The following is a 24,219-nucleotide window of genomic DNA, read 5'->3' on the forward strand; positions in this document are numbered from 1 at the left end:
CTGATTTAATAAACTAGACAATGGGATAGGCTAAGGAGGGCCAAGGAAGGGGAAGAGGGCCTCAAAACTGCAGGACCTCGTGAGTTACAGTTCCATCACATGTTGATCAAAATCTGATGGCAAAACATGTTAAATGTTGTATGGAAGTTTCTCATTGTAGCTGTATGTTTTACTGATGTTTTTCATTAGTAAAGACATCCTCCGAACTTTCAAACTTGAAAATGAAGGACACTTGGGTGCAGTAGAAGCCTGTGGCAGGTGGCAAAAATGTGTGCGGCCAAACTTTACAGTCGGGGGGGCTTAAGGGGCATGTTTAAACAAAACCTAGATTTGTGCTAGATGGTGTGGGGGGGGGGGGGGCAGACATGTGCTTGGGGGGCATTTTGGGAGGGAGTGAACTTTTCCTGGGGGGTCAAATACATACTGGGGAATGCTTTGGGAGAGATGTGGAATTGTGCTGCAGTGTCAGATACATAATGGATCGTACTTTGGGAGAGGAGTGGACTTGTGCTGGGGGACAGATATGTGCTCTGAGGGGTACTTTGGGAGGGGAGTAAACTTGTGTTGGGGGGGTCAGATAAGTACTGGAGGGTGCTTTAGGAGGGGAGTGGACTTGTATTTTGGGATAGGAGGGGATCAGATAGATTCAGGGGTGGTGCTTTGGGAGGGGAGAGGACTTGTGCTAGAAGGTGGGGTGGGGGGGTTTAAATGTAATCCCTCCTCCAGCACAAGTTCTCTCTCCTCCCAAAGCTCCCCTCCAGAACGTATCCTCTTACACCTGGTTACCTGCAACCCCCTTACTACATAGATATTAGAGGGCTCCCCCAGTTATGATCATATACAGTGCCTTAAAAAAATATTCATACCCCTTTAACATTTCCACATTTTGTCATGTTACAACAAAAACATAAATGTGCTTTACTGGGATTTTATGCGATAGATCAACACAAAGTGGCACATAAATATGAAGTGGAAGGAAAATTTATAAATGTTTTTCAAACTTTTTACAAATAAATATCTGAAAAGTGTGGCGTGCATTTGTATTCAGCCCCCTTTACTCTGATACCCCTAACTGAAATCTAGTGGAACCAATTAACTTCAGAAGTCACCTAATTAGCAAATAGAGTCCACTGTTGTGTAATTTAATCTCAGTATAAATACAGATGTTCTGTGAATCCTTCAGAGGTTTGTTAGGGAACCTTAATGAACAAACAGCATCATGAAGGCCAAGGAATACACCAGACAGGTCAGGGATAAAGTTGTGGAGAAGTTTAAAGCAGGGTTATTGTATAAAAAAATATCCCAAGCTTTGAACATCTCACAGAGCACTGTTCGATCCATAATCCAAAAATGGAAAGTATGGAATATGGCACAACTGCAAATCTACCAAGACATTCCTGTCCACTTAAACTGACAGGCCGGGCAGGGACAGCATTTATCAGAGAAGCAGCCAAGAGGCCCATGGTAACTCTGGAGGAGCAAGGAAACAGTAAAAATCTTCTGCGCTTGGGCGTTTAGTCTCCAAGTGCGTGGTGCGACCAACTCTTTTAAGCAATGCCGACAGTCTTGCAGCCCTCCTCAGAACAATGGGTATTCTTGAAACTGGAACAAAAAAAACAGAAGGAGGGGGCACTGACCTTGTGCATTATCAATGGTAAAATTTTATTAAGAGCATAAAAGACAAAGTTTATACTCACAAACATATACATGAGGCATGTCAATTGGTGAGACTACCTCTGCGGACACCGGCAAACTGGACCTAATGTTGAGGGGATCAGACGATATTCCAAATGGCTGACGCGTTTCAAGGGCTCACCCTTTTCCTCAGGATTGTCCGTTTAGGCTCTGAGGAAAAGGGTGCGCCCTTTTTTTTAACTCTGGAGGAGCTGCAGAGATCCACGGCTCAGGTGGGAGAATCTTTCCACAGGACAACTATTAGATGTGCACTCCACAAATTTGGCCTTTATGGAAGAGTGGCAAGAAGAAAGACATTGTTGAAAGAAAGACATAAAAAGCCCCATTAGTAATTTGCGAGAAGCCGTGTGGGGGACACAGAAAAAATGTGGAAGAAGGTGCTCTGGTCATGAGACCAAAATTTAACTTTTTGGCCTAAAAGCAAAACGCTATATGTGACAGAAAATTAACACTGCACATCACCCTGAACACACTATCCCTACCATGAAACATGGTGGTGGCGGCATCATGTTGTGGGGATAGTTTTCTTAAGCAGGGACAAGGAAGCTGGTCAGAGTTGATGGGAAGATGGATGGAGCCAAATACAGGGCAATATTAGAAGAAAGCCTGTTAGAGTCTGAAAAAGACTTGAGACTGGGGTGGAGGTTCACCTTCCAACAGGACAAAGACCCTAAACATACAGCCAGAGCTGGTTTGAATTAAAGCATATTCATGTGTAAGAATGTCCCAGTCAAAATCCAGACCTAAATCCAATCCAAGAATATGTGGTAAAACTTGAAAATTGCTTTTCACAAATTCTCTCCATCCAATCTGAGATATTTTGCAAAGAAAAATGGGCAAAAATGTCCCTCTCTAGATGTGCAAATCTGGCAGAGACATCCCCAAAAAGACTTGCAGCTGTAATTGCAGTGAAAGGAGGTTCTAAAAAGTATTGACTCAGGGGGGCTGAATACAAATGCACGCCACACTTTTCACATATTTATTTGTAAAAAAATTGGAAAAACATTTATCATTTTCCTTCCACTTCACAATTATGGGCAACTTTGTGTTGGTCTATCACATAAAATCCCAATAAAATACATGTACGTTTTTGGTGGTAACATAACAACATGTGGAAAATTTCAAGGGGTATCAATATTTTTTCAAGCTGCTGTACAGTAGCATAGAGTACATAGGTTGGTGCAGACAATCAGAGCTTACACTTTGGTGACCCCCATTATTACACATTACTACCCAGGGGTGATGCCCAATACACAAAGTTACAGACAGGTTGCACCAGGAGGACTCAGACATGTACACAGATCAGGGGGGGCTCCCAGCTTACACTTATCCCAAGGTGGTGGTGAATAGTTAGGCAGCTGTGGGTGACAGCCAGCAGGAGGACTAAGTGTAGTCAGCGGCTCATCCATGCCGGGTCTGCTCTCCTCCAGTCCTCACAGTGCTCTAACTGCCACCAGGCTGATGATGAAAGGCTGAGTCCCGGGGATCTAGTGAAAGTAGGAACAAAGGAAAGACACATACCAAAAGGCTCTGCTCACCCCCCAAAATATACAAAATGGGAAAGGCTCCCCTAAAATGGGGTTTTTAGGCAGCAATCAAAAAAGGAAAGTAATAATAAATATACAATGTATAAACAAAATCTGTATTTATTAGAATGAAAAACAATTCATGACATGGTAATTAAAACATGAGCTCCAGTGGGAAATTGGTAATAAAAGAGAAATGGATACAATTTAACAGACAATAATCTCATAACAACATTATAAAATGAGTGTCAAAGTTATGAAAAATTGTTATAAAAGCCCTGATACGTTTCAACCCTCACTGGGGTCTTCTTCAGAGGGACTGTCCCATGCACCGTATCCAGAAAAGAAAAACATATTCCCACATAGAGAGCCTCTTATTTATATGTTTTTTTCTGGATACAGTGCATGGGACAATCCCTCTGAAGAAGACCCCAGTGAGGGTTGAAACGCGTCAGTGCTTTTATAACAATTTTTCATAACTTTGACACTCATTTTATAATGTTGTTATGAGATTATTGTCCGTTAAATTGTATGCATTTCTCTTTTATCACCAATTTCCCACTGGAGCTCATGTTTTAATTACCATGTCATGAATTGTTTTTCATTCTAATAAATACAGATTTTGTTTATACATTGTATATTTATTATTACTTTCCTTTTTTTTGATTGCTGCCTAAAAACCCAATTTTAGGGGAGCCTTTCCCACTTTCTAGTGAAAGTAGGAAACATATTTATTTTACATTTTTGGTCTTTTTTGTTTGTATAATAAAAAATACTGGCCACAGTATTGCATGACCAAGCAATTGCCAGTTAACCACTTTCAGACCGGACCAATTTGCTGGTCAAAGACCAGACCACTTTTTGCGATTCGGCACTGCGTCGCTTTAACTGACAATTGCGCAGTCGTGCGACGTGGCTCCCAAACAAAATTGACGTCCTTTTTTTCCCACAAATAGAGCTTTCTTTTGGTGGCATTTGATCACCCCTGCGGTTTTTATTTTTTGCGCTATAAACAAAAATAGAGCGACAATTTTGAAAAAAACGCATTATTTTTTACTTTTGTTATAATAAATATCCCCCAAAAATATATAAAAAAACATTTTTTTCCCTCAGTTTAGGCCGATACGTATTCTTCTACATATTTTTGGTAAAAAAAAAATCGCAATAAGCGATTATTGATTGGTTTGCGCAAAAGTTATAGCGTTTACAAAATAGGGATAGTTTTATAGCATTTTTATTAATAATTTTTTATTTTTTTTTACTAGTAATGGCGGCGATCAGCGATTTTTATTGTGACTGCGACATTGTGGGGGACCCATCGGACATTTTTGACACATTTTTGGGACCATTGTCATTTATACAGTAATCACTGCTATATAAATGCAGTGATTCCTGTGTAAATGACACTGGCAGTGAAGGGGTTAACCAGTGGGTGGCAGTGTAGGGGTTAAGTGTTCCTAGGGGTGTGTTACTAACTGTGGGGGGGTTGGGCTTTCATTTAGTGAACACTGATCTCTGCTCCAATCACATGGAGCAGAGATCAGCGTCACTAATTGCTAGGCAGAATGGAGAAATGTTGTTTACAACAGCACTTCTCCATTCGGCCGCTCCGTGAGACGATCGCGGGGATGCCCGCGGTGATCGAGTCCGCGGGTCCCGCGACCGGACTCACGGGGGACCCGACCAGCGCGGGAGCGCGCCGCCGGCGCCGCGCTTCCGATGGCAGGGCGGCAAACTTAAAGGGATGTACATGTATGCCCATTTGCCTGCCTGTGCCATTCTGTCGACGTACATCGTCGTGCGCTGGTCGGCAAGTGGTTAAAGTAGCACAGTGATGAATAGCAAAAAAAATGGTCTGCTCATAAAGGGGGTAAAACCTTCCGGAGATCAAGTGGCTAAAAAATAAAAAACTAAATATTTATAAAACAAATTAAAAATCAAGGGGTTAAAAAATAAAATGTTTTTAAAACCAGTTAAAGAAATGAAAATACTGACCAAAAAAAGTAAAGTAAAATAAAGCTAACAAAAAGCTATAGTCATTTTAAGGCTGCATTCACACCTGAGTGTAGCGTTTTCAAGCAGAAAATCGTGGAGAGTTTTTTACAGCGATTCGCTGCGATTTTGTGCAGGGCAAAAGGTCACCAATGTTAAAAGAAGAAAAACGTCCAAATCTGCTTAATTCAAGCGACAAAAAAGGGTCTGGAACTTGTTTGAGCTTCAGGCGACATGGAGTGGAGATGTGAACAATCTCCATTGAGAATAATGGATTTTTTCCCCTCTAGCGTTTTGTAGCTTCAGGCTTCAAGCTACAAAACGCTCAGGTGTGAATGGGGTCTAAAGGTCACAATACTACATTGAATAAAAGGACCTCCAAGGTGGTTCTCTCATCAATACTGTCTGTATCTTGAGCCACACCAGAGAGTCAGCTGCAGCTTCAGGAACTTAACAAATGGCTGAGGAATTGGTGTAGGAAGGAGGGTTTTGGGTTCATGGAGAACTGGGCTGACTTCTCAGCCAGTTACCGGCTCTTTAGTAGGTACAGACTGCACCCTAATGGGGAGGGTGCAGCTTTGTTTGGAGAGAGGATGACCAAAAAGTTGGAGGTGCTTTTAAACTTGTATCCACACCTCTGCTGTCCATAAGACTGTCCCGATCAGCGCTTTTAATTGTGGTTGCCTTTGAATGGGCTTTTAAACTTGGTGGTGGTGGTGGGGGTGGGGGGGTACAGAAGAAGCAATAGCCAGCAGTGATCAAAAGGTCAGAGGGTACTAATGGAGGCATTAGTGATAATATAATCATAATTCCTAATCCCTGGGTGAATGAGTTGGCAAATCATAATCAGCCTCAGAAAATCCAAGTAGATAATAACACGCACCTGTACAAAACGGAGAGGCATGTTCACAAATTCCAGGAGCCTAGCTAACAAAATTGAGGAACTGGAGCTGTTGTTACGCGCAGAGGATTTAGACTTTGTGGGAATAACAGGAACTTGGTTTGACAGCTCACACGACTGGCTGCAAATATCTAGGGGTATTTCTTGTTTTGGAGGGACAGGGAGGGTAGAAGAAGGGGAAGGTTGTGCCTATATATCAAGAACGATTTACGGGTGGAAAAGAGGAATTTACTAACGGAGAGAACAATTATTGTTGACTTTGATGGACTTTTTAGGCATAAACATACAAGGAAATTAGCACCTCCAAACTGAACCATCTATGATACACTGTTTCTGCTAAGGATTTCTGTGATTCTATTGTATTTTATCCCTATATTATATAAAATGGGAATGTATGAATCATTTGTTTAATTGTGATATAGTAGACAGTGTAATCGTCATGCTCTGAAATACAATGACGGATGTTTTGTCGTTTTTAGAAATAAATATTGTTTGAATTTATAATTTCCTTGTATGCTTATGCCTAAAAAGTCCATCAAAGTCAACAATAATTGTTCTCTCCTTTAGTAAATTTAAATATCGGGACGTGGCATGTTTATTGTATAGTGTATCCACAGCACCACTCTGTGGTTGACACACCCTTAAATTCAAATTGTAGAAAAGAGGAATGACATTGCAGATAGGGCCAGGTGGAATCTGTATGGGTAGAACTCCAAAGGGAAGAAACAAGTGGGAAATTAATAGTGGGCAGGCCTCCTAAACTGAAGGAAGAGGAGGAGTGGGATCTCCTATCACAGTTAGAAATGGCAGCAAGGCAAGTCAATGTCATCATCATGGGAGACTTAAACTATCCCAATATTGACCAGGCAAAATGAACAGCTCACTCATTAAAAAGCCCATAATTTCTTACCGGACAACTTCATATCCCAATTGGTAGATGCCTCTAATAGAAATGATGCATTGCTAGATCTATTAATTACAAATGAATCAGATCTGGCTTGGAGATGTGGAAATAAGGAACAACTAGGGAACTAGTGATCATAGGATAATTCATTCAGCATAAATCATAGAAAAAGGAGGCATGAGGGTAGTACAAGAACACTAAATTTCAAAACAGCCAACTTCTCTAAACTGCTCTCCATACTACAAGACATTATACAGGACCAAATCCTAGAAACATTGAACACTGAGGAAAAATGAAAGTGCTTTAGGAACATATTAAATAAAAGTATCACGAGTGAGTTCCAATGGGTAATCAATATAGAAGAACGAAGGTTAAACCTGGGTGGCTGAAAAATAGTGTAAAAGTCATATTAAAGATAAAAAATGTCCTTTAAAAAATATAAGGTAAGAGACTATATCCAAGAAACGGCTGATGAAAACAGTATCATTAGTAGTAATCATCATGGGTTTACAAAAGGTCATTCTTGCCAAACCAATCTGTTAACATTCTATGAGGAGGTAAGCTGCCATCTAGATAAAAGTAAGCCTGTGCATGTGGTGTATCTGGATTTTGCAAAAATCATTTGATACAGTACCCTGTAGACACTTAATCTATAAACTGAGGTCTGTTGGCATAGATCATGGGGTATATACCCGGATAGAAACCCATGTAACAAGGGTGTGTCCAAAGGGCGGTGATAGCTAATATGAACTCAGACTGGTCTGGAGTGGTAAGTGGGGTACCCCATGGCTCTGCCCTGGGACCAATTCTATTTACTTTATTCATAAATGATATAGAGGTTGGTAGAAATAGCTTAAAAGACAACACAAAAAAAGCAGGGCAATAACTTCACAGTAGGATATGGAAACTTTACAAGAAGAGCTCAATAAAATAATGGGGTGGGTAACTACATGGGTGTACATGTAGTTGCCTGTGGGTGTAAGCCATCCGACCCTGGCAAATGAGGTTTAATAGTGAAAAATATAAAGTGCACTATGGGGACTAAAATTATAAATGCAAGTTATTAACTAGGGGGGAACCTCTTGGGGAGTCCAGCATACAGAATCACCTATGGGCAGGACAGGGACAAGGGGTGGGCAGGAGGGACAGCTGCCCCTGGCACAATGGTTTATTGCAGGGGTAGGGGGCACCCTGACCCTAACCCTAAGGGAAAGGGGGGGGGCGCAATTTGGCATCTTTGCCCTGGGCACTGGATCACCTTGTCCCAGCACTGCCTATGGGTCCCGGTTGAAGACAGACTGAACAATAGCCTGCAATGACAAGCTGCAGCAAGCAGGCTATTAGCATGCATAAAAAATGGAATTTACTCCAGAGATAAAAAGATAATCCTGACACTTTATAAAACTCTGGTTTTGGAGTTTTCATCCAGGTCCGGTCTCAGGTAGGATGTCCCGGAACTGAAGAGAGTCTAGAGAAGGGCAGCAAATCTTTTAAGGGGACTGGTGGACCTCAATTACGAGGAACAACTACAAGCACTAAACGTATTCTCCCTGTAGAAGAAATGCTTAAGAAGAGATATGATAGCAAAATACAAGTATCTCAATGGTGATTCCAGCGTAGAAAGAAAACTATTCAGTTTCAGGGAGTGTAAGAAGACACGGGGCCAATGAGATTGGAGGAGAAGCGGTTTAACTTTAAAGTGTGTAGGGGGATTTTCACTGTCAGGGCAATAAGAATGTGGAACTCTCTTCCACAATCGGTGGTGTCAGCAGAAAGTATTGATAGTTTTCAAAGGCTCTTGGACGTCCATTTTAGTGAACACAATATATAAAGATATGGGAAATGATTATCGACATGAACACACATACATCGAGTACTCAGATTGGACTGGATGGACTAGTGTCTTTATTTAACCTTACCATCTATAAAACTATAAATACAATAACCAATCTTACCTGTAGATGGTGCTGCATGTGAAACTGGAAGTCTATCTAGAACAGCCTTTATCACCTTTTTTACCCCAGAGGAACCACTATAGGAATTTAGCCCTTGTACACACGGTCGGACATTCTGACAACCAAATCTGTTGGATTTTGTCCAACGGATTTTGTCCGAAACTGTTGCATACACACGGCCGGACAAAGTTGTTGGAAAATCCGATCGTTCAGAACATGATGACGGAATTTCATTACGATGGGACTACGTTCAGGCTAGTAGCCAATAGCTTTTGGTCTAGGAATTTGATCTGAGCATGCATGGCACTTTGTCCGATTGTGTGTAGAGAATTCCGATCAGACAAAGTCCGATCGGATCATGTTGTTGGAATTTTTTTTTAGCCCAGCTGGAAAACATGGTCCGTCGGATACTCCGATGGAAACAGTCCGATGGAGCCCACACACGGTCGGATTATCTGACAACACGGTCCTATTGGACATTGTCCATCGGACTATCCGACCGTGTGTACAAGGGCTTAGAGGTCTCTGGGAACCCTTAGTGCTGGTTCACACAGGGTCGACCTGATGTTAAGCACGACTTTGCAAAGCGATTTGGAGGCAACTTCAGTCCGACTTCAGCACGACTTTGAGCATCTTACAACGCAACTTAAAACGACCTCCAGGACAGGCGACTATTCAGAGAATAATCAGCTCTTGTGACATAATTGGGGAGTGGGGTAACTTATTTTCTTTTTCCTGTAAAGTCCCTTCAATATAAATGGGGATCCTACTTGAAGGCACCTTCCATTGAAATCTTTGGGTACAAGTCACCTTGAAGTTGTATAGGAACCTTTTCTGAAGTCGGAGCGACTTCAGTAGTGTACATTAAGACGGCTCTCAATTATTTCTATGTAATGTCTTATGTCCAGCGACATGGGGCGACTTGAGGTCTTACAAGTCAGATCCCAAGTCGCTGTAGTGTGAACAGGTACTTAATCAAACCAATTCATTATGGATCAATGGCAAAAATGTCCCTTACATCGGTGATCAATAGAAAGAATACCACCCTTGCAGTGGTGGTCAGAATGCCCCCTTACAGCTAAAAAGATAATGCATGTCATGCTACTGGCTTTGCCATGTGGCATTGGTCCTGGAGTTAGGCAGGCATTGTAAAAATGGGAGGTCAATCACCCACAGAACCCTGGTTGAGAATGGCGTTTGTTAAACCAAAGCAGATTTAAGATCAGAGTAAATAAAATTAAATTACACTCACTGAATAAGGCAGCTTTGCAAAATCCTACCTTTGCTTTATTGCCCCCAAATAACATCTTACATTTTGTAAACAGAACAGAGCAGTACCCTGGAAATAACTCACAGGCATATTTTATGTTAATGAGTTTGTACAATAAAATAAAGATTTCTTTTTAGTTTCATCGTCTTCTTGATCCTCCTGTCGCGCTCACATTTTCATCTCACCACTTAGAAGCAGGTGAGAATGTCTTTGGCAATATCAGCATAAATATTCACATTTTATGTCAAGCTTATTCTGATGAATCAGCTGAAGGTACAGGCAACATTTAAGTATTATTGTACGGCGTACATGAGGGATTTAGCAAATATAGCAGTCTGGATTGATTATGATGCAAAATGTACAAATTCTAGGAAAAAATGGCTTTGATGATTAAAATCCCCACATTATATTTTCTTCACCTACTTTATATGTAAATTCTTGACTGCGCTATTTGATTGAGTTATTTTTCTTTTTACTTATATAACTGTGTTATATTATGGGTAGGGTTTATGTTAAACTTTCATCAAGTCCAGTGTAACAGGGGTTACCACACTTTTCTTTTTTTTTTTTTAACAACAAGGTTGGTCTTTATTGAGAAGGCATCACATAACAATTGGCAGTCAGACAGTACATACAGGTGTGTAAAAGGAAAGGAGAAGATCGTTAAACTGTGACATACATTTCAATCAATAATAAAAACAGCATAACAGATACTGTAGGTACATACATAAATTGCTGATATGAGCAAATTACATCCTCGGGGGGGGGGGGCACCCGACATCAGCGTCACTCCACCAGGAGACAGGGTCCCATTCCGCATGCACAGGCTCAATCAGAACTGTTCCAGCCACGGCTGCCAGATCCGGTCAAATTTCTGCGGACAACCTCTAGCCATGTATGTCCCGGGATTCCACTTTGGGGGAGAGGGCGACGCCCACTTCTTAAGGATTTCCTTCTTGGCATAGAATACCAGGAATGAGATTAATAGCTTGGTATACCTGGGTCTTTGGTCATCCACATGAATACCTAGGAGAGCCAACTCGGGTGACATAGGTAATGTTAGTTGGAGGCGTACATTGATGCATTCAAAAACAGCCGACCAATAGCGCACAACGGGGGGGCTGAATATCTAATTCTGTACCTGTATCATTACCTATGAAGCTAACCAAATCTGAATGTTTTAAATGTCCTTTATGCTTTTCTTCTGTATTGACAATTTATGGAAAACCAATAAAGAAATGAAAAACCTCCGCTTAAAAGGGAGCCAGAATGCACCTAAAACATTTGTAAAATTCAGCTGTCAATCCATCTGGCCCAGGTGATTTTTTTGGTAGCTAGCTTAACTATAGCACAAACTACCTCATCCAATCGCCCCTTCGTGGTTCTGTCAGATCCATCAAAGGTAATGTACCATTTCCCAGTCCTGGAGTAGAATCCAGAAAGCTTTCCATCCTGTCCTGACCAAGGTCCTTTCTCCCTAGAAGGTCTGCATAATATCACCTGAAGATCTCCAGGATCCCTGATCTGGACTTTACCAGGAAAGCTGTGCTATCTTTTATGCGTGAATTTCCCATAGTCCCTTTCCAGAACCAAAGAGGCATGCCAGTCATATTGATACTTTCCAAGAAGAAGCTTCAGCCCAAAGATCTCCCCTGGATCTCCTTCATAAGAGACAAGATGATCAAGCTTCCGTCACAAATGCTGGTAGGCAATATACTTACCAAACTGCTTCTTACTTATGGCCTTGAAAAGTCCAATTGCACTTTGTTTCACAAGCACCTAACACTATGACTTACTGCTGCAAAAATTCCAGAATAGACACGTGTGTCTGAAAAAAATGGATTATTCTACCCCTACATCTTCAAGGAGAGACAAATTCAGTTTCCAAACACCTATTCCCCTGGGTGTCTGAAGAATTCGGAGCTCTCCTATAAAAAAAAGCATATCTATCTTAAGCCCCATACACACGATCAGATTTTCTGCAGATTTTTGTCTTCAGATTTACCAAAACCATATAATATGAGGTCAAATCTTAGGCATTTCAATTTGTATGCAATCAGGCAGGCCCTTGCACTACATGGTTTTGGTAAATCTGAAGACAAAAATCAGCAGAAAATCTGATGGTGTGTATGGGGCTTTACTCTGACTATTCCCTCTCTGAAATATGAAAAACAGGCTCCAGGGTACACTAGGGTAACCCAGTCCATCTATGGAGCCTCTCCTGTCTTTGGGCTTAAAGAGGAAGTAAACCCTGATGGGTTTACTTCCTCTTTGATTCCCTGCAAAGGTAAAGCATAATGGACTACTATGCATCGCACCCCTTATCAGCTGAATCCCCCTCATCAGAGGGTGAGACATGAAACATAAACATCCCTTCCTCAGCCCCATAGACCCCATCCATATTCAGCGCCTTTATACTCTTCTGGCCACATTTGCGCTTTTGAGAGGGAGAGACTGGAGGTGCAGTAGGCCGAGTGGGAAGATCCACTAAACCCGCCCCTTAGCAGCTTCTGCTAGTCTAGAGGATCTAAGCAGAGTAGAATTAGGAAATGCCACAGGAGGGACAGACTCAGGGGAAACAGAAATACCACATTACTAAGGGAAACAGAATCTCACACAACAGATATAACAGACATAACAGACACAGGAGTGGCAATAAAGGTTTCCTCCCTAGCTTTAGCTGCCTCATCCTCCTTATCTAGCCTTTGCTGCTCAGTCTCCAATCCTGGGAAATTATGTAGTGCCCCTGGGCACTAACGATAAGGATGACCCAGGTGTTTTCACAAATATGGGTACATTCTTTGGCCGAATGGCCTAAATCCTGGAACAGCAAGCATGTTTTGACGGGACAGGATGAGACAAAGTGGCCTTTATCTCCACACTTATTGCAAACCTTAGGCTAATCCTAATAGAAAATGGTCAGCCTATCCCTGCTAGAAAACCTGAGGAGGGCAGGAGCTGAACCCCATTGCCCAGCCCCCTCAATTCCAGCTACACTGCCCAGGTCCCTGTGTATATCCCATACTCATCAAGGACCTTCCTCAGACCTTCCTGGTATTGATGCGTTACAGACCAGGATTGTCACCAGTTTTATCAAAGGCTGCCTTGAAACCACCTTTGGCACCAAACCACTCCACTGCTGAAGACCCATGCACCTTTCCCAAAAAAAGAAGGAGACCTTCTAGTTTCACAGAAGGTAACTTATACACACAACAGACAACTGGGCAAATTAAAAAACATCAGTGACTTTAAAACCCATCTACAAAATCAATTTAACTACTATCCCTCTTACTGGTGGCGTCCCCCCCCCCCCAACTGTACAACATTACTTCTCCTATATCCACTAACAAGCCCACTGTCACAATCAAGGGGGTTAGACTCAAAGACTAGTTGCTATAACAGCGGGAATCTCACACAGAAATCAGCAGGTTAAGAACACAGGGGGGCGTGGCTTGAGGTCCGAGGAAGATGGTCGCTAGTTGCTGAGCTCTCTCTCCCTGAGGTCCTGCTTTTGTACAATCGGATACCCTTTACACGTCTAAAATGGGGAGCACACCGCAGAACCCGTCGGGGTTGCCCTCCCGCTCTTCCAGGAGCCAGGACACCCATAATAATCAGCAGATCCCGGAGATTTTCCGAGCGCGGCCTAGAGGACAGGCGACAGACAACCAGGCCGCTCCGCACGAGGCATCCCCTCACAGCAGGAGATCTACCAGATCTAGAAGCAGAAGTCCACAAACTGCATCGCCTGATCCATCACCGACTCAAGCGCTTAGCCTGGCGGATTTAAAGGCAATGACAGCGGACATAAAAGGGGCACTATCGGCGGCAGTATCGGAGCTAAGAGCAGATTTTCAATCCATGGTCCTGAGAGTAGAAGAAGTTGAAGAGACGCAAGCCCGCCATGATGTCACCCTCTGCAGAGTTCAACAAGTGTCTGAATCCCATGCGATCCACCTCCGCGATATGAATCGCCATTTAGAAGATCTTGATAACCGCGGACGGAGACATAACATACGGGTGAGAGGTTTGCCCGAATCTATCGAATCATCCCAGCTATCCCGCTCTGTTACGGCCATATTCAATGGCCTCCTAGAAAGACCACCAGATACGCCCATCACTCTGGAGAGAATTCACAGGGCCCTGAGACCAAGAGGCAGAGAGGCTGATCCCCCCAGGGATGTCATCTGCTGTCTTGCTGACTTTCTTTTAAAAGAAGAGATCATGCGAAAGGCTAGGAACGGGGAAAGGATACACCACCAAGGCTCTGATATAAAACTTTTCCAGGATCTCTCAGCCATCACTTTACAAAGGAGAAGGGAGCTGAGACCTGTACTAGATGTGCTAAGAGCTCGTGCCATCCCATACAGATGGAAGTTTCCTCTATGTCTCTCTGTTACCTATAATGGCCACACCGTTAATCTCAGGGTGCCAGAAGACTTGGATCACTTTTGCAGTTCGCTTAACCTACCTCCGGTGGAAGTACCTGACTGGTACAGCGATTTCCGTTTGCCTACTTTGCAGAGAGCTGACTCCATGGATGGCATATCGGAGGCTGGGAACTACAGCGTCAACAGACGCAGGAGGGCTCACCCCCCTCCACCCTCTCCAAACGCCCGAGGCAACTATAGGAATCACAGCCCCACTGCCTCGCCTGATCACAGGAAACCACGACGATCTTAATTCTCTCCACCCTGGAGCTGTATGTATACCTCTTCCCAGCTTTCTGCCTACACACCCCTATCCTCCACCACTATACTGTTCTGGATTGTGGACAGTTCTGCTGTGGACTCCCCCTCCTCTTCGCTTTACACTCTGTGCTTTGTACTGCTTGTGGAAATCCAGCTGACTACCTACAAGCTTTAGCCTTCCATCACTAATCCGTTCTGGATTGTGGGCAATTCAACAACAGTTCTCACTCCTCTTTACATTTTGCGCTTTACATTGCTTACGAGATTGACCTCCCCTCATGACCTGATACACTGCCTCTTTGCTGAGACGCAGCATTATAGGATCTACTAGCTCCAGCCATTAACTTTCTGCCACAACGAAGGGACAAAGAGTTGGCTCACTACTGCGCTATGACACGCAACATACCTCCAACGAAGGAACTTTCTGTTTTTCCTTTTTATTTCCTTTTTTCTTTTTTGCCTCGTTTTGTTTTGCTTATTCTCCAGTGATGCATTGACTGATTATCGCTGCCCTCTCCAGGGTTGCCTCCTCTCCCCCGGAAGCCGCATCTCTCCCTCTCATGGTAACCCTTGAGGGGAAGGCTTCTGATAGATCTCCTTTCGCTGCTGCTGCAGCGCAATACTGGTATTTCAATTACTCTTATACCGCTTTGCCTCATTGCTTACTTGGTCTAGAAGTTTGTTAGCTCATGCCTGTTTTCTAGATGTTTAACCTCTGGAGGCTTGCCTCTTTCAGTTATTTTCCTATACGTTTTAATTTAGTTTGATACTATGGACACAGAGGAGGAGGAAGTCTCTCCACTCTTCATTTGCACTTCCCTCTATCTGTGTGCATACACTCTGCATACTCAGTTTACTATTCGTTCTCATCACTGCTCCTCATCAGCTCCTGTGATATGATATATGTACCCTACTCTGTGTTTATTTAATGTTCCTTTTTCCACTAAGTCTCCCTCCCAAGGGCTCTGTGCAATTTTCCGTCGTTATCTGGTTGCACCCTCCTTACAGGTCAGTACTGTGGTCATCGATCTGACTTATAGCCTGCCTATGATATAGTTGGAACGTTTTGTTATGCTAAGGTTTCTAGACTATGTTTCTCCCTTCCGTTGACGATCTTTTGTCTCCTATGATACTCTATTAAGATTAACATGTAAATGGATGACATCTCTTTTTCTTTTTTTTTTCTTATATATACTGCTATGCCTCTCTCACTGCATTTAGATTTACATTTCTGTAAAGATCAATCTGTTACCTATTGCTAGCATTATAAGGTGACTCCGTACTTAGGTCCAGTTTGCTCCTTTCTATGCTACCAATTCCGAACATACACATTCTACTCTCCTCCCCTTGCAACTCAACCACTCCTTACATTTGATATCCTATATTTTCACTTCTCTGACCTCTAGGAAACACGAGATCGATTCATCTTGTTTTGGTCACCAATCACTCTCCACATCGGAAATCTCTGTGAGATTCTCCTGACCCATACTGGTTTTTGTATTTAGTTGGGAATACCTTTCGGTACTTTCCAACCCCAGTGAGCTTCCACTTCACACGTTATTACTGGATCTACCTATTGCTACTGTGCTTACCCATTCATACCTTTGACTTACCCTTATCATTGCTCTTCCTTCCCTATACCCCCTCCCTTTCACACCCCCCCTCCACTTTATTTAGAGCTCCATCACTCGTCTTACACACCTTTGTACTATTGCATTTTTCTCTCCCAATACATACACCAGAACGCATACCAAGATGCCAAATGCTAATTCACTAAAGATAGTGTCCCTGAACGCTAAAGGATTGAACGTCCCAGAGAAACGTTCTAGCTTCTTAGCGCATATGAAATCCCTGAAAGCCGATGTGGTTTTCGTTCAGGAGACCCACTTTAGCTCTCAAGCTACACCAAAACTAGCCAACTACCACTTTCCACACAGTTATCATTCAACTACTCCGAACTCCAAGACGAAAGGTGTTTCTATATTGGTTGCCAAAAATACTCCGTTCCAACTAACTGATTCCGCTATAGATGATCAGGGAAGGTTTGTTTTCCTCAAGGGTGTTCTACGCAACAAACCCATCACATTAGCTAACATATATAGCCCTAACTCTTCGCAAGTCCCCTTTTTCAGGTCAATCACGGATCACCTAGCAGCCTTTCAATCAGGTATTCTAATATTAGGGGGAGACTTTAATCTCCCCCTAGACCCTCTTGTAGATACATCGACTGGTACCTCTCTTCTCCCATATAGGGCCCTAAAACAGATCAAGCTGTCTTTTCAACAACTTCTACTTCACGACACTTGGAGGACCCTACATCCGACTGAAAAGGACTATACATTCTACTCCAACCCGCACGACCGGTACTCTAGAATCGACTACTTACTAATGACTCAATCTGATCTTCCATATCTTCAGCATGCTACGATAGAACCTATGGTTTTATCAGACCACCATCCCATTTCAATCACTTTGAAGATGCCCGTACTACAAGACCGCACACATACATGGAAATTGGACCCCACTATACTGACTGATACTGCACTGACTTCCCAAATACAACAAAGTCTTCAGGAATACTTCATAAACAACAATACTCCAGACACCTCCTTCATCACACAATGGGCTGCACATAAAAGTGTGATAAGGGGGAAATTAATATCTATCATGGCCAAAATAAAAAGAGATAGGAAACAACACTTATCGGGTTTATACGAGAAACTTAAAGTCCTCGAAACAATGCACAAACGCACATTAGCCTCCCATACTCTGAACGATCTTCAACTCATTCGTACCTCCATTAGAGAGGAATTAGGAAAGGCAATTCACAAGAAATATATACTTGCCCAACGACAATTCTACGAATTTGGCAATAAGAGCGGCCACCTTCTAGCCCAAGCCCTGAAGGCTAAACAAGCTAAAAATACTGTTCACGCCATACATACCCCCACAGGCAAAAAACTCACATCCAGTAGAGATATTGCCAAGGAGTTTGAATGTTTCTACTCCACTTTGTATAACATTAACCAGTCTGACACATCCCTCGCGACTAACCTTCTCAGAAAAAATAAAATCATTGACTTCCTGGAAAAATTCTGTCCCAAAAATAACAACGCAGACATAGTGTCAGACCTGGATAATCCCATTTCACAAGCAGAATGGGAGAATGCCCTCAAGCAAACTAAGAGTGGCAAAAGCCCTGGCCCAGATGGCCTACCAGCAGTCTACTATAAGACCTTCTCGGAGGTCCTTCAAGAACCATTTAGAAGAGCCTTCAACTCCTTATCTGACACTATGCCTCTCCATCAAGACATGCTTGAAGCCCATATAGTAGTGATACCGAAAGGCGACAAAGACCCGACCAAGACTGAAAACTATAGGCCTATCTCCCTCCTAAATACCGATCTAAAAATTTTCTCCAAAATTATTGCTAACAGACTTCTCCCACTTATCCCCAAATTAGTCTCTTCTGACCAAGTTGGTTTTGTCCCTGGCCGAGAGGCAAGGGACAACACGCTTAAAGCCCTCAACATTCATCACTTGATTACGTCTACTGGTCAGAGGGGTTTCTTCCTTTCACTTGACGCGGAGAAGGCATTCGATAGGGTGGCATGGGATTACATGCAGTGGGTCCTCCAGACCATTGGCTTGGGACCCCAGATACGTAGATTTGTGGACTCATTGTATGTACACCCAAAAGCGAAGATCAGAGTTAATAACACCCTGTCGGATGCCTTCTCCATACACAACGGGACCAGACAAGGATGCCCTCTGTCCCCGATCTTATACATCCTTACTCTGGAACCCTTCCTGAACAGCCTACGAGCAAACACGGACATCACAGGGGTCCACTCCACATTGAAAGAATATAAAATTGCCGCTTACGAGGACGACATCTTAATGTTCCTTACTAACCCTCACATAACGATCCCCTCCCTGCTAAAAGAATTTAACCTATTTCATTCCTTCTCCAACCTTAAAATAAACTTCAAGAAATCTTATGCCCTAAATATATCATTATCTCCCACGGAAGTAGAACAATGTAAGCATAATTTCCCTTTCCAATGGACTGACGAGAATATCACATACTTGGGCGTCCAAATTACAAAAAACTTGGATGATTTGTATGCAAAAAACTATATACCCACACTTAATAAAATTATATCAGACCTAAAAAAATTGAATAAACCGATCTTCTCATGGTTTGGTAGAGCCTCTATTTTGAAGATGAATATATTGCCCCGTCTTCTTTATCTTCTACAAGCTATGCCAATCAAACTTCCTTTGGCTTTCTTTAAATCCTATAAGCAGACTTGCACCAATTTTCTATGGAATGGGCGACGACCCAGAATCAGTTTCTTCCAACTCTCTCTTCCTAAAGACAAAGGTGGAATAGGCCTCCCAGATATCAATAATTACTACAAAGCTACTCATCTAACCAGGATAATAGACTGGAACATTCATTCGCCTTTTAAAGATTGGGTAGCCCTAGAAGCTTCCTTCGTAGCTGCCCCTCTGAAACATTTACCATGGATTAATCACTCTAATATGATGGCCACGGTCAAATCCCATCCACTTGTCGCTCCTACTATACAATGCTTCCACACTACCTGCACACAAAATAACATATCATCTCCTTCAAGTCCCCTTACTCCGTTGAAAATGAATCCAAATTTTACTCCAGGTATGCACAAGTCCTTCCTCGTTAAGCACTGGACACAGGAACCGATATTGGTTAAATCCTTCTATAAAAATGGACGAATGCTCACAGCCGGACAATTGGCTCTAGCTATGCGTTCACCACCCATACCTTTATGGACATACCAGCAAATTCAACACTTCCTGACACATTCCGCACGACACTCAGAGTTCTCTAGGTCACTGACCCCATTTGAAAAACTTTGCTCCTCCACGACGCCCATGACACATCTTATCTCTTTAACTCACTCTCTTTTGTTTGAAGACCACGATCCCACGTCCTCTTTAGCATGTAAGGCCTGGGAAAGAGATCTAGACACTTCCTTCTCCTGTGAGGACTGGGAAAAGATATTGCTTAATATTCATAAAGGCACGCTAAATGTCTCCACTCAGGAAAACGGGTTCAAAATCCTGAGTCGTTGGTACCGAACTCCGGCTCTACTTCACACCTGGGACCCGCATACTCCAGATACCTGCTGGAGATGCCATAACCACCGGGGCACACTTCTACATCTGTGGTGGGCATGCCCAGCTATACAACCCTTTTGGCAACAAATCCACGAAGTAATCCACAAGATAACGGACGCGACTGTACCCTTTACTCCGGCCCAATATCTTCTACATCATAATACCTCCCTAAAATCCTCTTATCGAAAATCTCTGACACTTCATTTGATTAGCGCAGCCAAACAGTGTATCCCGATCTATTGGAAGTCCTCCAATACACCCTCCATTAAAGAGTGGTTACACAGAGTAGACAAAATTGCTAACATGGAAAAACTGATCCATATTACTAAAGATACGCCGGCTAAATTTGGTTCGAAGTGGACTCCTTGGCAGATATTCATAACCTCTGATACATTTCATGATTTAGCGAGTTGATATCCTTATTTGTACGTTCTGTTGATCAATAATGTGAGACGAGTGTTGGAACATTTCTCTGTACCCCTGTCCCACTTTCTACTTCAATCCCTTTATCTCTCTATGGCCCCTCCCCCTCCCATATCTACCACACAGCCATGTTCTACATGGCCTATACCCGCCTCAGTAAATTGAGATGTCGATAGTATCATACAGGTTTCTAAAGCTCAAGATTTGGTCTTAGTTAGATTTATATGCGGTTAGTAAACATAATCTTAAATGTTCTTTATTCCATATCAGATGACTCCCATTGTCTAAGTTATCAGTTTTATGTCCTATGTTACATCTGAATTATCTGTTACTTGAGAAACAACATGCTGTTTATCCGCCTTCCTTTTCCTCTTAAGAAGCATTCATGTAATGAAGGTGTAATTCTCTGTATCTTGTTATACTGAAAATAAAAAATTTTTTGAAAAAAAAAAAAAAAAGAACACAGGCAGTTCACCCTGGTGGATGATGCAGGCTCACCTGGGGTGTGGAGTCTAAGGCCGCGTACACGCGGATTGTCTGCCCAACTTAGTCCGCTGAAACGTGTTTCAGCGGACAATCCGCTCGTGTGTGGGCTTCAGCTGACTTTTTCAGCGGACATTCTGACGGACTAAGTCTTTCGGAATTTCCGTAATTTTGTCCGTCCAAACTTGGTTTCAGAGGACAGTCCGCTCGTGTGTAGGCAAGTTGGACGGACTAAGTATGGCGCATGCTCAGAAAGGATTTACACGCCGAAGGTTGCATTGCAGTGTATTGGACGTCGTATTTCTAGTCCCGTCGTACGTGCTGTACACGTCATCGCGCAAGCTTTCACTGTCTGTTCATCGTGTGTGGTCAAGTCCGTTCATTTAAAAATTGGACTGTCTGTCGGATTGTCTGACGAACTTAGTTGGGCAGACAATCCGCCCGTGTGTACGCGGCCTTAGTACTAATGAGTGTTCACCAGAGCTCGTGATGATAGAGATGGATTTTTCTGCATGTTAGCACCAGGTCATGGTCCTCAGGATCGCCCTACCAGGAGGTGAGCGAGCCAGGATCCAGTAGCAGATTTAACAGGTAAGGATCCAACAAAAGTGTCATCAGTAAACAAACCAAAAGATCAGTAATGAGTAGTTGCAGGTTGGGATCAAGCAGAGGCATAGTCAAGGAACTACCACTGGTTTTCAACCCTTGGCTTGAAGGGAAGACAGGATCAAGATACCAGCTAAGAGAGAACACAATAATTTGGCAAACAGAAAGTACAGAAGCATAGCTTAAAACAGGAAGTTCTTAGGAGGAGCAAATAGATCAGGGTTCAAAACTAACAAGGTTCGAGACAGAATCATTAAAGGAATTGTCCAGGGAACTTTCCAGCATTACAGGCAGTTCAGCAGGAAGAGACAATGCCTGACACAGCAGAGGTTTCAGGTTCAAATCTGGGCCCTGACACCCACCACCAAACCTCCCTGAATTGTAATTATTTAAATTTACACAATTCCCTCCACCCTCCTTGGTACAAGTCTCCAAAAAACTTAAGCAGATATTGATTGCACAGGTTCAAGATTGGTTGATGAATCCTTCCTCTGCTGAGCAGGGAGAGAAGTGTTATTCCTATGTAGCGGCCATAACCCTTGATCGGTCTTAACTTTTGCCCTTGGTGACGTGACTGGCTGCTCCACTTTGAAAGTGTACTCTGCACACTTCCTCCATCTGCAAATGGCTGAGAGTTGGCGACCAGACCGTTGCATTTCCGGTGCAACATACCCAGGCCATCGATGTCTCCAGTAGTGTAGAGTATGAACCACCCCTGAGGCGGCAAGCGAATGCCCATGTCTGTGAACATGGAACCAGGTGGCTGTATTCCTGCAGGACCCCTTCCAAGAGGCAACCTGGGTGCTGACACAGGTTGCACACCCGGAGCACAGTACATTCTGAACAACTTTTTCTCCAAACTCCGAGAAAAATGGACTTGCCTCTTCCTTCCGCAACACACTCTCACTCAGTGCCTCATGCAGAGAAAAAGATCAGCCTAGACTCCTCCCACTGGGTGCTGGCTCCTGTGCAATTTTGCTGGCTTTTAGTACAGGCTCCTCCCATGCTTATGGACCTCAGTTAAAGTCTCTCGCTGAATGGCGCTAATCTTTATGGCGCAGTTCAAAAATTACTTTACCCTCTGTTCCAAGGCCCTGCGAGGTAACTGTAAATCCCAGAATGCGAGCCCCCACGTGTAGCTGGCCATAACCCTTGATAGGGCAGCCTTAACTTTTGGGATTACCGGTTACCTCCGCTTGGCTTGTTCTTCCACGTCTAGGGGTTCCCAGGGTTAGTACCCAACAACTTTGGACGCTGACACCATAAAAGTCCTTTAGAAAGGTTTTTATTTACAGGGTTAACATCCAACAAACAGTCTCGTATGGGAACATAGGGCAAGGGTGAAGAAACTCAGGCACCTTGAACTGCTAATCATCAGAAAGTCTCTAATACCACCCAGAGAGTAGCCACTCGAAGCTGGGCACTTCAAAGCTGAACAAATCTCTAGCCAGACATTATGGCAGTCAGCACTTTGATCCGGAACTTGTGAAATCTCTGACCTTGAATAATTGGTAACAGAAAGTGAACAGGAACCTTTTCCTCAGTACCTGGAACGTCTCCTTGGCAGTATGGATTTATTAGTGTCCTTTACAACCCAGCAACCAGGCACTTCTTGGGGTGCCAGCTTGTTGGCCCTCCTCCGAAGAGTTCTCCCCCGGTCCCTTACACGAGCTGCGGTGCACCTCCAAGCCGAGAGCACACCCAGACGCCTTAAATACTCCCTCAGTTACTGCGCCTTGGACCAGCTGGTTCTGAGACTCGGGAACAGGTGGATCCTTACCCCAGACCAGGCGAGCCTATTGGGGTTAGTCACCTGAACCATGTTGCAGAGCGACACACGCTCCCGTGACCGGGACCCCTCACGGGGCTACCCTGGTCCAGAATCAGGAACAGGCAGCTATGGCCTCACAAACTAACCTGGAACAGGTGACTTCAACATCTTAAGTACCCTTCTCCAGACTCCTCAGCGGGGTCAGGCGAACCCATTGATTGGCTCCGGGGAACGCTGATACCCAAAACGTCCAACCAGGCCTGGTTCTGAGCCTGTCATGTGCACTTAACTGTACACATGACCAGGCAGAACTCTGACATCAGTTCGGCTGGGCTGTATTAAAGTTAAACCTACATAATTAACCCTCAGAACCCCTTTACTGTTCTGAGGCAAAAACTAAATTTGTACATGACAGACACCTTGTCCAAAGTGTCACGCTACACCTAGTTTTGTAAACATCATAAACTCCCTCAACACCATGCATTGCTTTATCAGTATTGCTGTGTTCATTACTTGCTAGCACACTCATAGCTCCTCTCTCCTTTCCTGTCTTCACAACAGTGTCCATACTTACTGCTACATTGATAGAGGTTTCAGCTCCATCTTGTATCTTCTCCTTCACTGTCCACAGAGGGTTCCTTCACATCAGAAAGTTCAACAGATGACTGTTTGCACAGCTCCTCCTCTTTCTGCTCATCAGCAACATTCACCACAGCCAGTAGGGCAGACATGTTAGAAGGGTCCAGCTTGGTGCCACAAGAATTCTACATCTGTACAGACTTAGTTGGTTTGTATCTTTTCTGCTCATATGAAGAACCATTAGAGAAAGCAAACCG

This window comes from Lithobates pipiens, unplaced genomic scaffold (genome assembly GCF_037356315.1).
Source record: "Lithobates pipiens isolate NorthernLeopardFrog02 unplaced genomic scaffold, aLitPip1_a1.2 Scaffold_54, whole genome shotgun sequence".
Classification (NCBI taxonomy): Eukaryota; Metazoa; Chordata; class Amphibia; order Anura; family Ranidae; genus Lithobates; species Lithobates pipiens.